The sequence below is a fragment of the Arachis ipaensis genome, chromosome B03 (assembly GCF_000816755.2).
Source record: "Arachis ipaensis cultivar K30076 chromosome B03, Araip1.1, whole genome shotgun sequence".
Taxonomy (NCBI): domain Eukaryota; kingdom Viridiplantae; phylum Streptophyta; class Magnoliopsida; order Fabales; family Fabaceae; genus Arachis; species Arachis ipaensis.
The window spans coordinates 95,979,055-95,989,853 of record NC_029787.2 but is presented as its reverse complement, the minus strand read 5'-3'; positions in this window follow the sequence as shown (position 1 = coordinate 95,989,853).

The window sequence follows — 10,799 nt, the reverse complement described above, 5'->3', positions numbered from 1 at the left end:
TGGTTGTGGCAATTGTGGTGGTTGATGAAGGTCATTTTGAGTGAATGGTAAGGTAGGACGGGGTTGGAAGTGTGTGTGATTGTTGTTGTGGGGGTGTGTTTTAAGTTGATTTTTGAAGTTGGGGTTATTGCAGTTGAAGTCCCTTGGTCTTTGGTTTTGGTTCTCAACCCCCCTCCCATTAGAATGAGTCCTCCAAGGTAGATTGTACACATCATTCTGAGGTCTGTTCTGGAGCATGCTAGAGTGATTGCTAGGAGCTTGCTGTTGCTCATAGCTTTGTTGCTCATGGTTAATGGCCCCAAAGCTTTGTTCAGCTTGATTACACCCATATGAGCTTTGAGTCAGGTTGTATGTATGTACTACAGCATGTCTCAACTCAATGATTTTTTTAGCCATCATATCTAATTGTTGTAGAGTCTGCTGATGCATCTGCTTGTTTTGGCTTATTACTGCACGAGCACCTTCAATTTCTTTCTCTAATGGATGCACTTCTGCCTCTTGCTTAACAATTCTTTCTGATGGGTTAAATTTGACTAGGAGTCCATTCATCAGTTCTTCCCACCCGATAATGCTTCCTTGTGGAAAAGCTTCAAACCATTGGGCAACATTATTCATGGCTGTGGATAGTTGCTTCGAATCATGGGTTACATTACCATCCAAGGTGGGGGTATTACTCTCATGATTGCTAGAATTTGTTGAATTCCCTTCCATGATTTGCACAGTCACAACCAATTCAAGTGAAGATAGAGCATATTCAGGCCAGGATATGATTGAAGGATCAGTTGAAACAAAGTATCAAACAGTTGGCAAAATTGAGAGAGTGATGAACGAAAACCACTCCTCTCGTTTGTTTTTCAAGCTATGAAAATCATATTCAGCAAGATGAGCCAAGGAAATTTCACTCTATTTAATACATTATCACACAACCAGAACCACCACTTCTCTTAATCTTTTGCTTACCTCAAAATTGTTTAATTCCTCAATCTTTCTTCTCAAAGAACTTTCATGTGATGCATTTCTTGGAAATTGCGTGCAAACAAGTTTTGAAAATGAGAATGTTGTGAATGATCAAACATCTTGCTTATTGAATTACAAAGAAAGACTTATGCTATGCAGGTAGGCAGGGCAGATCAGAATACAATCCAACTTTCAATTTCAGCAATATTTGATGTAAAACAATGACTTAACAATACAACCTGTTGGAGTTCACTTGCTCTCCTATTTCTCATCATCATCATTGCTGGCCTTTAGGTTCATCTTTTGTTTCTTTGGTTGATGATGCTTAGTCCTTCCAATAGCTTGTATGGACCTCTGCAATGATATTGAAAGTTGCTTGTTCCCCAAGCACTTAAAAAAAATGGTTAGCTTGCATGATTTATTTGTGGGCCTTTGTACTTACTTTGGTGTGGGAAATAGGAGAACGTGATTAATGCATGGAGCTCTGCTGTTCCTCAAAGATTAATGCAAGTACTACTGTTTTCTATTCAATTCTTCTTATTTCGCTTCTAAGATATCCATTCGCACCCAAGAACGTGATAAAGATGATGATTATGTGTGACGCTCATCATCCTTCCCCCTTATGAACGCGTGCCTGACAAACACTTCTGTTCTACATGAATTAAGCTAGAATGAGTATCTCTTAGATCTCCTAACCAGAATCTTCGTGGCGTAAGCTAGAATGATGGCGGCATTCAAGAGAATCCGAAAGGTCTAAACCTTGTCTGTGGTATTCCGAGTAGGATTCAATGATTGAATGACTGTGACGAGCTCCGAACTCGCGATTGCAGGGCGTTAGTGACAGACTTAAAAGGATAGTAAATCCTATTCCAGCATGATCGAGAACCGACAGATGAATAGCCGTGCCGTGACAGGGTGCGTGAGCAGATTATTCACTGAGAGGATAAGATGAAGCCATTGACAAAGCTGATGCCTCCAGACGATTAGCCGTGCCGTGACAGGGCATTGGATCATTTTCCCGAGAGATGACCGAAAGTAGCCATTGACAGTGGTGATGTATCACATAAAGCCAGCCATGGAAAGGAGTAAGACTGATTGGATGAAGATAGCAGGAAAGCAGAGGTTCAGAGGAACGAAAAGCATCTCCATTCGCTTATCTGAAATTCCTGCCAATGAATCTACATAAGTATCTCTATCCCTTTTATTGTTTATTTTAATCTAATAAAATATCATGTTTAAATCCGCCTGACTGAGATTTGCAAGGTGACCATAGCTTGCTTCAAGCCAACAATCTCTGTGGGATCGACCCTTACTCACATAAGGTTTATTACTTGGACGACCCAGTACACTTGCTGGTTAGTTGAACGGAGTTGTGTCCACACATAGTAAAGAGCCACAATAATGATTCCATACAATAACAAAGAGTACTACATTAATGTGATCACAATTTCGTCCACCAAGTTTTTGGCGCCGTTGCCGGGGATTGTTTGAGTTTGGACAACTGACGGTTCATCTTGTTGCTCAGATTAGGTAATTTTCTTTTTATTTTATTTTCTTTTCAAAAATCTTTCAAAAATATTTTCAAAAATCTCTCATATGTTTTCGAAAAAAATAAAAATGTTTTCAAAAATTTTATTCAAAATTTTTAAGAATGAATTCTAGTGTTTCATGAAGCATGTTGAAGCCTGGCTGGCTGTAAAGCCATGTCTATTCCTTTGGGAATGAGTATGTCAGGCATGTCATATCTGAATTACATGCTGAAGAAGTGGTCGAAGACTTAGGAGATACGGAACGTCCATGGAAAAGCCCAGTCATAGAACCCCTTTCTAAGGAGTTTGAATTTGTTGTTGAGGAGGGTGTACAACCTCCAAGGCCTATCATGGTTGAAGACTTTGAAGGGGATGATCAAGAGATGGATTCAATCATTGATGAATTCTTATCTACATTTGAATCCTCTCCCATTGGACTTGACATGGAGATTAAAGAAGAAGAAGCACAACCTCCCATGCCCTTGGTGAACAATGAAGAAGAGATCAAATTGGAAGAAAGCTACCAAGAGGAAGAGGTTGATATTAAAGATGCTTGCAAAGAGGCGGAAGTTGTCAAGGAAGAGCTCAAAGGAATGGAGCTGGAAATCACCTTGCCAAACTTGTTGGAGACCTCTCCCCCAAAGCCATCACCGTCCATTCCTTCATTCAAGTGGGTAAATCTTTCATCTCTAAGCTTAATTATCCCACTTGAATATGCTTTGCTTGAGACGGATGGACAACTTAGAGCTCTTTGGGGCTATAAGAGTAAGAGGGAGATGGTTAGTGGTAACAGTTGTCATGCAAGGTTCAATATGGTTGCATGCTTCAAATTGAAGTATAAGGGTTGGTATAATTCTCAAATGAATGGGTCTAGGAAATTATTTGGATGTCTCTGTGAGAATTCCGACTGTTCGCCACCCAAGTGGAAAAATGATGATCAATAAGAAGACGGGTGCAAAAGCAAGGTTTGGGACCCCGGAATTCATTCTGGCAATCAACACTCTTGGGGCCTTGTCACTTGCTTAAACTTGCTTGAAGGATTTATGCAACTAGTGTGGGATCCTGGAGGATATTGGAATTGCAAACATTGGTGGGGATTCCTGGATGAGTTCAAGCACAAGCCACCATAACAGGGAGCTCATCAAATGTCCAACTTAAGGACTTTAACTAAAAGTGCTAGGTGGGAGACAACTCACCATAGTATGATCTTTCATTTTTATTCTTAATCTTATTTTATTTTATTTTTACTAGTATTCATTCATAATTTCTGCATATTCACCTGCATTCTGCATACACATAGAAAAAAAAGAAGCACACGACGCGCAAGCGTCGCTGACGCGCACGCGTCATGTGTGCACAAGAAGTAAAGAAGAAAGAAACAGAGAGTTGCGCGGGAGCGTGGCTGGAGGCGTGCCTTAGCCACAAACACGCCCACGCAAATGCGTCCCTGACGCGTCCGCGTCAAATTGCAAAATCAGCCTTCCACGCGTACGCGTCGCCCACGTGTACGCGTGACCCTACAAATCAGCAAAAAAATGTGTTTAGACAGAAAGTTGTGATGGTGTGGTGTTGGAATGGTGCTAGGAGCACAAGCAACATCACTCGCACGCGTCCCTGACACGTACGCGTCATTTTCTCATCCAGCCCATCCATGCGTGCGCGTCCCTCACGCATACGCGTCATTTGAATTTTCGGCAAATGTGCGAATTGAACAGAGAGTTGTGCGTACGAGAGGCTGCTCTCGCACCAATTGCACAACCCCTGTCACGCGTACGCGTCCCTGACGTGTACGTGTCGCTTGAAAATATTGCGATCCACGCGTACGCGTGATGCACGCGTTCGTGTCGCAAGCAACGTACAGCTAAACCATCTCAGCGCCTGATTTCAAACCTCTCACCCTCCAATCCTACTTATCTTTCTATTATCATTCCTTCTTTTTTCTTCCCTCCTTTCTACTTATTTCTTCTTCCTTTCTTACTTTCTTCTTCTTCATCTCTTTAACTTCTCATCCTTCTTCACTTTCATTCTATTTTACTTAATTTATTTGAATACTTTCATTCATTGTATTTTAATTTTGTGCATATTTTTATTTTCTTTTCTAAATTTATTATTTTTCCGTTGGTGTTAAATTTTCTTATTCAACTGTTACATCTTTTCTTGAATTATTTTGGTGCTTCATGACTTGTTTTATTCTGATTTGGTATTATTATTCATAAGTCAATGCTATTCTTTTATGATACTTGCATTCCATTTGCATTGATATGCACTTATACTATCTTGCATTATCCACACTCTCTCCCCCATTGTTGCAACTTTTGCACTCTTAATATACCATTTGCTTCTTCTATTTTCTCACTTGCATGATGTAGCTACCATGTAGTTGAGACCCTCATTATTTGGCATTAACCCAACCATATTTTATTTATTTTCTATCTTTGTTTTTGGGTTACCTTTCTTCCTTTTTCTCTTCTTTCAGGATGGCCACCGAAGAAGGAAAAGGGAAAGCTTCTCAAAGGGGCAACAAACAAGTCCATCTGCACAATCTTTGGAGAAAAGCATCAGTTGTAGTAGCCCACCCACTTGCACATCTCAGCATGCACTGAAGACGGTGCAATCTTTAAGTGTGGGGAGATCGGTACCGACTTCCGTGGGTTAGTTATTTTCTTCTCAACACCAATGTTTTATTTTCTTTGTTTTTTCATTGTTGCATTTGCATGTTTGATTGCATATTTGTTTGATTTTGTGTATATTTTACCACCACTTGGTTAAAGTAATATTTTCTTTTTCAAGAAACTTTTTATAACATTTCACTAATTTGATTTAAAATTTTTGATAACTTGTTTGAAGGAATATTATATTGGAACATGGTTTAGAGCTCGAACACACAAAACCTGTGAGATTTTTGAGCTTATTTGAATTGGTTGCATTTTATCAACCAATATTTTATTTTTGGTGTGTGTTGTTCTCTCAAAGATTGTGGTCTTTGTCTTACTTAATTCTATATTTCTATTGTTTTATGTATGCATGTACTTATATGATTGAGGCCTTATTTCACTGAGCTTACATACCCATATGGCCTTACCTTTTCATTATCCTTTGCAAACCAACGTTGAGCCTATTATACCCCTTCGTTCTTTACTTTAGCTCATCACTAACTCTAAGCGGAAAACAATAATGTCCTTAATTTGAATCCTTGGTTAGCTTAGACTAGTGAGAGTGCTCATGAATTAAGTGTGGGAAAAGTGGGTTTGGAAACATTTGGTTTTGGAAATTAGGTATGTTAAACTTCTTTATGAAAATGTGAAAGAAATGTTTAGAACATGTTCATGCATTCAATAATTTAATCATATGCATTGAGAAAAGCAAAAGAAAAAAAATAAATATAAAAATAAAGTTGAAAAAAAGGAAAAACGAGAAGAGCAAATAATAAAAAGGGGACAAAATGCCCCAAAATAAATGGTGATAGCAATGCATATGTACTGTACTCGAAATTAGGATGTATGAATATGTGGAAAATATGGTTAATGGATAGTTAGATGTTGTATTATGATTACCTGGATTGTCTAAGTTAGGTGGAAAGTTTAAGTTAATTAAGGATTCAGGTTTTAGTCCACTTGGCCAAATACAATCCTTCCTTGACCCTAATCTCATTACAACCCTTAAAAGACCTCTTGATATGTGTATCTGTGCATTAAATTTTTGTTGATTGGTAGAAGAAAAGCAAGCCTTAGAAAGAAAGATTAGTAGAGAATTGAGAGATCGAACCTTATACTGTAACACCCTACCATACAGAGTCTTATGCTTAAGTCATAATTCAGAGATGGCAAGGTATTATGACCTCTAAAACAAAAATTTAGTACGTATAGTAGTATGAATAATTGATTATAACTAGGAGCCTGTGCAGAAAAAGGGGTAAACAAAAACCGTAACTCGAAAGCGCAACACTCCGATCGATAACGTAACGAGTAAAGGATAAGCGAACGCGAGATCATATATATAAAGGAGTGTCAAAAACAGGAATATCAAGACTCAAAATCCGGCTGCGAAGATAACCGGTCCGAGCATAGCAATATATACATATAATAAAATAAGGAAAATCCCAAGGAAAACCCAAAGGGGACACAAATACAGAAACCTATTCTCCAAAACCTCCTATAAGAGGAGTCATCACAGTTTGTATTATTTAATGGAGATAAAAGTATCTAAACAAGATATATAAACCAAAACAGAGTCCCGAGAACAAAGATCTTCGCTAATCCAGAAGTCTCCAGCATGCCTCAACGAGAAGCCTCGCGTCCTGCATCTGAAAACCACAAAATCCGCATGGGTGAGAACCAGAGGTCCCCAGCACGGTAACAGCTTCCACATATATAATACATAATAATAGAGGAAAGCCAAAGGCAATCCTAGAAATTCTTCCAGATAATATCAAAGCTTATAAACAAGCTAAACCGTAAGTGGCAACTGACTAAAGATTCTTCAGTCTAACAAATACTTCCCTTTCCAATTCCTTCAGACCTCCCAACCACCAACAGGAGTATAATATAGCAAACACAGTTATATCAGACAGGAGATATACAAATAAGAATAGTTAAGGCATTTAGACAAATAGCAAGTAATATGCAGTCAAATAGGCAATCTCAAACAATTCATGTAGTATGCTTATGATGCATGCCTGTCCCTAGTGGTTGATGATATCATCTGTCGGTTATAGAGCCAACCCGACAAGTCCTGGTAGCTAACCATTGGACTGTCCCTCTGTCGCGCATCCCCAACTCGAGTTATACTCATCATAAACTTGATCATAATCATGATCCATATCCATCACCCTCCCTGGTGAATATTTAATCGCCCTACCTACTCCTGTGGTGGGAGTAACCTTAAGGAAAACATGATCTCCTTTTTCAAATTCCAAGGGCTTCCGCCTCTGATCGGCATAACTCTTCTGGCGACTCTGCGCCGTAAGCATCCTATCTCGGATTTTCTTAACTTGTTCAGTGGTCTCAGATATCATTTCCGGCCTCAACAAGCCTTTCTCTCCAGCTTCATACCAACATAGCGGAGATTGACATTTCCTCCCATACAATGCCTCATACGGAGCCATTCCGATGCTTGCATGGTAACTATTATTGTATGCAAACTCCACTAACGGCATATACCGATCCCAACTCATTGGTTGGTCCAAGACACAAGCTCTCAACATATCCTCTAGGGTTTGGATCGTCCTCTCGGATTGACCATCTGTTTGAGGATGGTAAGCTGTACTCAAGCTTAATCGGGTTCCGGAACTTAACCCCATAGAGATAATGCCTCCACACCTTCAAGGCAAACACGACCGCAGCGAGTTCCAGATCGTGCGTAGGGTAACTAACTTCATGAGGTCTTAACTGTCGTGAGGCATACGCCACTACATTATGATGCTGCATCAGCACGCATCCTAGACCCTTTAGTGAGGCATCACAGTACACCTCAAATGGTTCATTCGGTTCAGGTAACACTAACACAGGTGCAGTGGTCAACTTTTTCTTCAATGTCTGAAAGCTCTCCTCGCACTCAGGAGTCCAAACAAACGGGGTATCTTTGCGGGTTAACTTTGTCAACGACAAGGCTAATTGCGAAAAGCCCTTGATGAACCTTCGGTAATAGCCAGCTAAACCCAGAAAACTCCTTATCTCAATTACTGTGGTTGGTTGCTTCCAATCCATCACAGCCTCCACCTTAGTTGGATCTACGGCTATTCCCTTCTTACTCACCACGTGACCCAAAAACTTCACCTCCTCCTTCCAAAACTCACACTTAGACAATTTTGCATAGAGTTTCTTCTCCTTTAGAATTTGCAACACGGTCCTCAAGTGTTCCGCATGCTCTTCTTCAGTCTTGGAGTAAATTAGTATGTCGTCAATGAAGACAACAACGAATTTATCCAGAAACGAACGGAACACTCTATTCATGTAATCCATAAACACTGCAGGAGCGTTCGTCAACCCAAAAGACATTACAGTGTACTCGTAATGACCATAACGAGTTCTGAAAGCGGTCTTAGGGATATCCTCACCCCTCACCCTTATCTGGTGATAATCGGGTCGCAAATCGATCTTAGAGAAAACCCCAGCTCCTTGTAACTGATCCATAAGATCATCAATCCTCGGCAATGGGTACTTATTCTTTATGGTGACCTTGTTTAGCTGCCTGTAATCCACACAGAGCCGCATACTTCCATCTTTCTTCTTTACCAGTAACACTGGAGCACCCCACGGGGAAACACTTGGTCGGATAAAGTTCTTACCCAACAATTCCTCTAACTGAGACTTTAGCTCGGCCATCTCTAACGATGACATCCTATAAGGAGCACTTGAGATTGGTCCTGTCCCAGGCACCAATTCAATAGCAAACTCGACCTCTCGGTTAGGTGGAAATTCCTCAATATCATCGGGAAACACTTCCGGAAACTCACACACTACCAGAATCTGATCCAACCTTTGATCATCACCCGAAACACCAGCGGTTAACAACAGGATACCCTGACATTCGATTCCAGAACAAGCGTTTAAAGTTTGACTAGCCATTTCACAGTTACCTCGAATGAGTGTCTCGGATCCCTCTACACCCACAGCTGAGGTGGTGAACACCCGACCAGTCTGTTGTACTTTCCCAGCACCTTGCTTCTGCTTCTCCGAATAACTTGCGGCTTTATGCCCCGCCTTTCCATAATTGTAGCACAAACCCCATCCGACCATGCATGGTACTCCCGGATGGTGACTCCCACACCTAGTACAAGCTTGATCATTCTGAGGCTGCTTCCCAAACCTTTTCCCTTGGGAGTAGTTGTTGTTGGGCCTCCTAAAGGAACCTCCTTTTTTGAAAGGCGAACCTCTAGGTGCAAAGCTCTTCCCTCGGTTTGGTGGAAATGATCCTTTGTGACTTCCTTTCTCAGTGGTTGCCCTCTTCACACACTCCTCAGCAACCCTAAACTTGTTCACCAATTCGGAGAAAGTCCTAATCTCCATTGGTCCCACTGAACTGAAAATATCGCTCCGGAGTCCTCCTTCGTACTTAACACACTTTCATTCCTCATATTCCACCGGAGTCCCTTGACACATACGAGAAAATCTGAACAGCTCCTCAAACTTGTCAGTATACTCAGATACGGACATAGTACCCTGCTTCAGCTGCAACAATTCAAGCTCTTCGGCCGTCCTAGCAGAAGTCGGAAAGTACTTCTTATAGAACTCCTCTTGGAAGACGTCCCAGGTGATATAATCATCACCCTGCTGCAGGAAGCGTCGGATTCCTTGCCACCAATGCGACGCTTCCCCAGTGAGAAATAGGTAGCGAACTCCACACGCTGCCCTTCAGGTACCACCTGCGCTTGCAGTGCTCGTTCCATGGCCTGAAACCATGTATCGGCCTCAGTCGGGCTAGTAGTTCCCTTGAACTTTGGGGGTTTAACCTTCAAAAAGTTCGCCAGTGTCATCGGGCCCTGAACTCCACCTCCGTCATTACCATGGTTGTTCATCTGTTGACCAAGAGCCTCAGCAGTGGCTTGCATAGCAGCAGCCATGTTCTCCAACACAGTCATAAAGTTCACCGGGTCATTAGTGTTAGTCTACGGCGCACGAGTATTAGTACGACCTCTCTCACGGCCTCTACCGCGTCCACGAGGCGCCATCTGGTTCCTATACACACCAAACAATCGATATTAAGTTGATCAGTCTCAATATCGGAAGTCTAGTGCTTCAAAGTCACAAATGCATGCTCATGAACGTTTATGCCAATTATATCAAGCAGATATACTAACAGCACATGACACATTTACAGAGAATGCACAGAAGCATAGTCAGTCCATTCCTCAAGCTCTACAGGAACGAACTGCTCTGATACCATAATGTAACACCCTACCATACAGAGTCTTATGCTTAAGTCATAATTCAGAGATGGCAAGGTATTACAACCTCTAAAACAAAAATTTAGTACGTATAGTAGTATGAATAATTAATTATAACTAGGAGCCTTTGCAGAAAAAGGGGTAAACAAAAACCGTAACTCGAAAGCACAACACTCCGATCGATAACGTAACGAGTAAAGGATAAGCAAACGCGAGATCATATATATAAAGGAGTGTCAAAAACAGGAATATCAAGACTCAAAATCCGGCTGCGAAGATAACCGGTCCGAGCATAGCAATATATACATATAATAAAATAAGGAAAACCCCAAGGAAAACCCAAAGGGGACACAAATACAGAAACCTATTCTCCAAAACCTCCTATAAGAGGAGTCATCACAGTTTGTATTATTTAATGGAGATAAAAG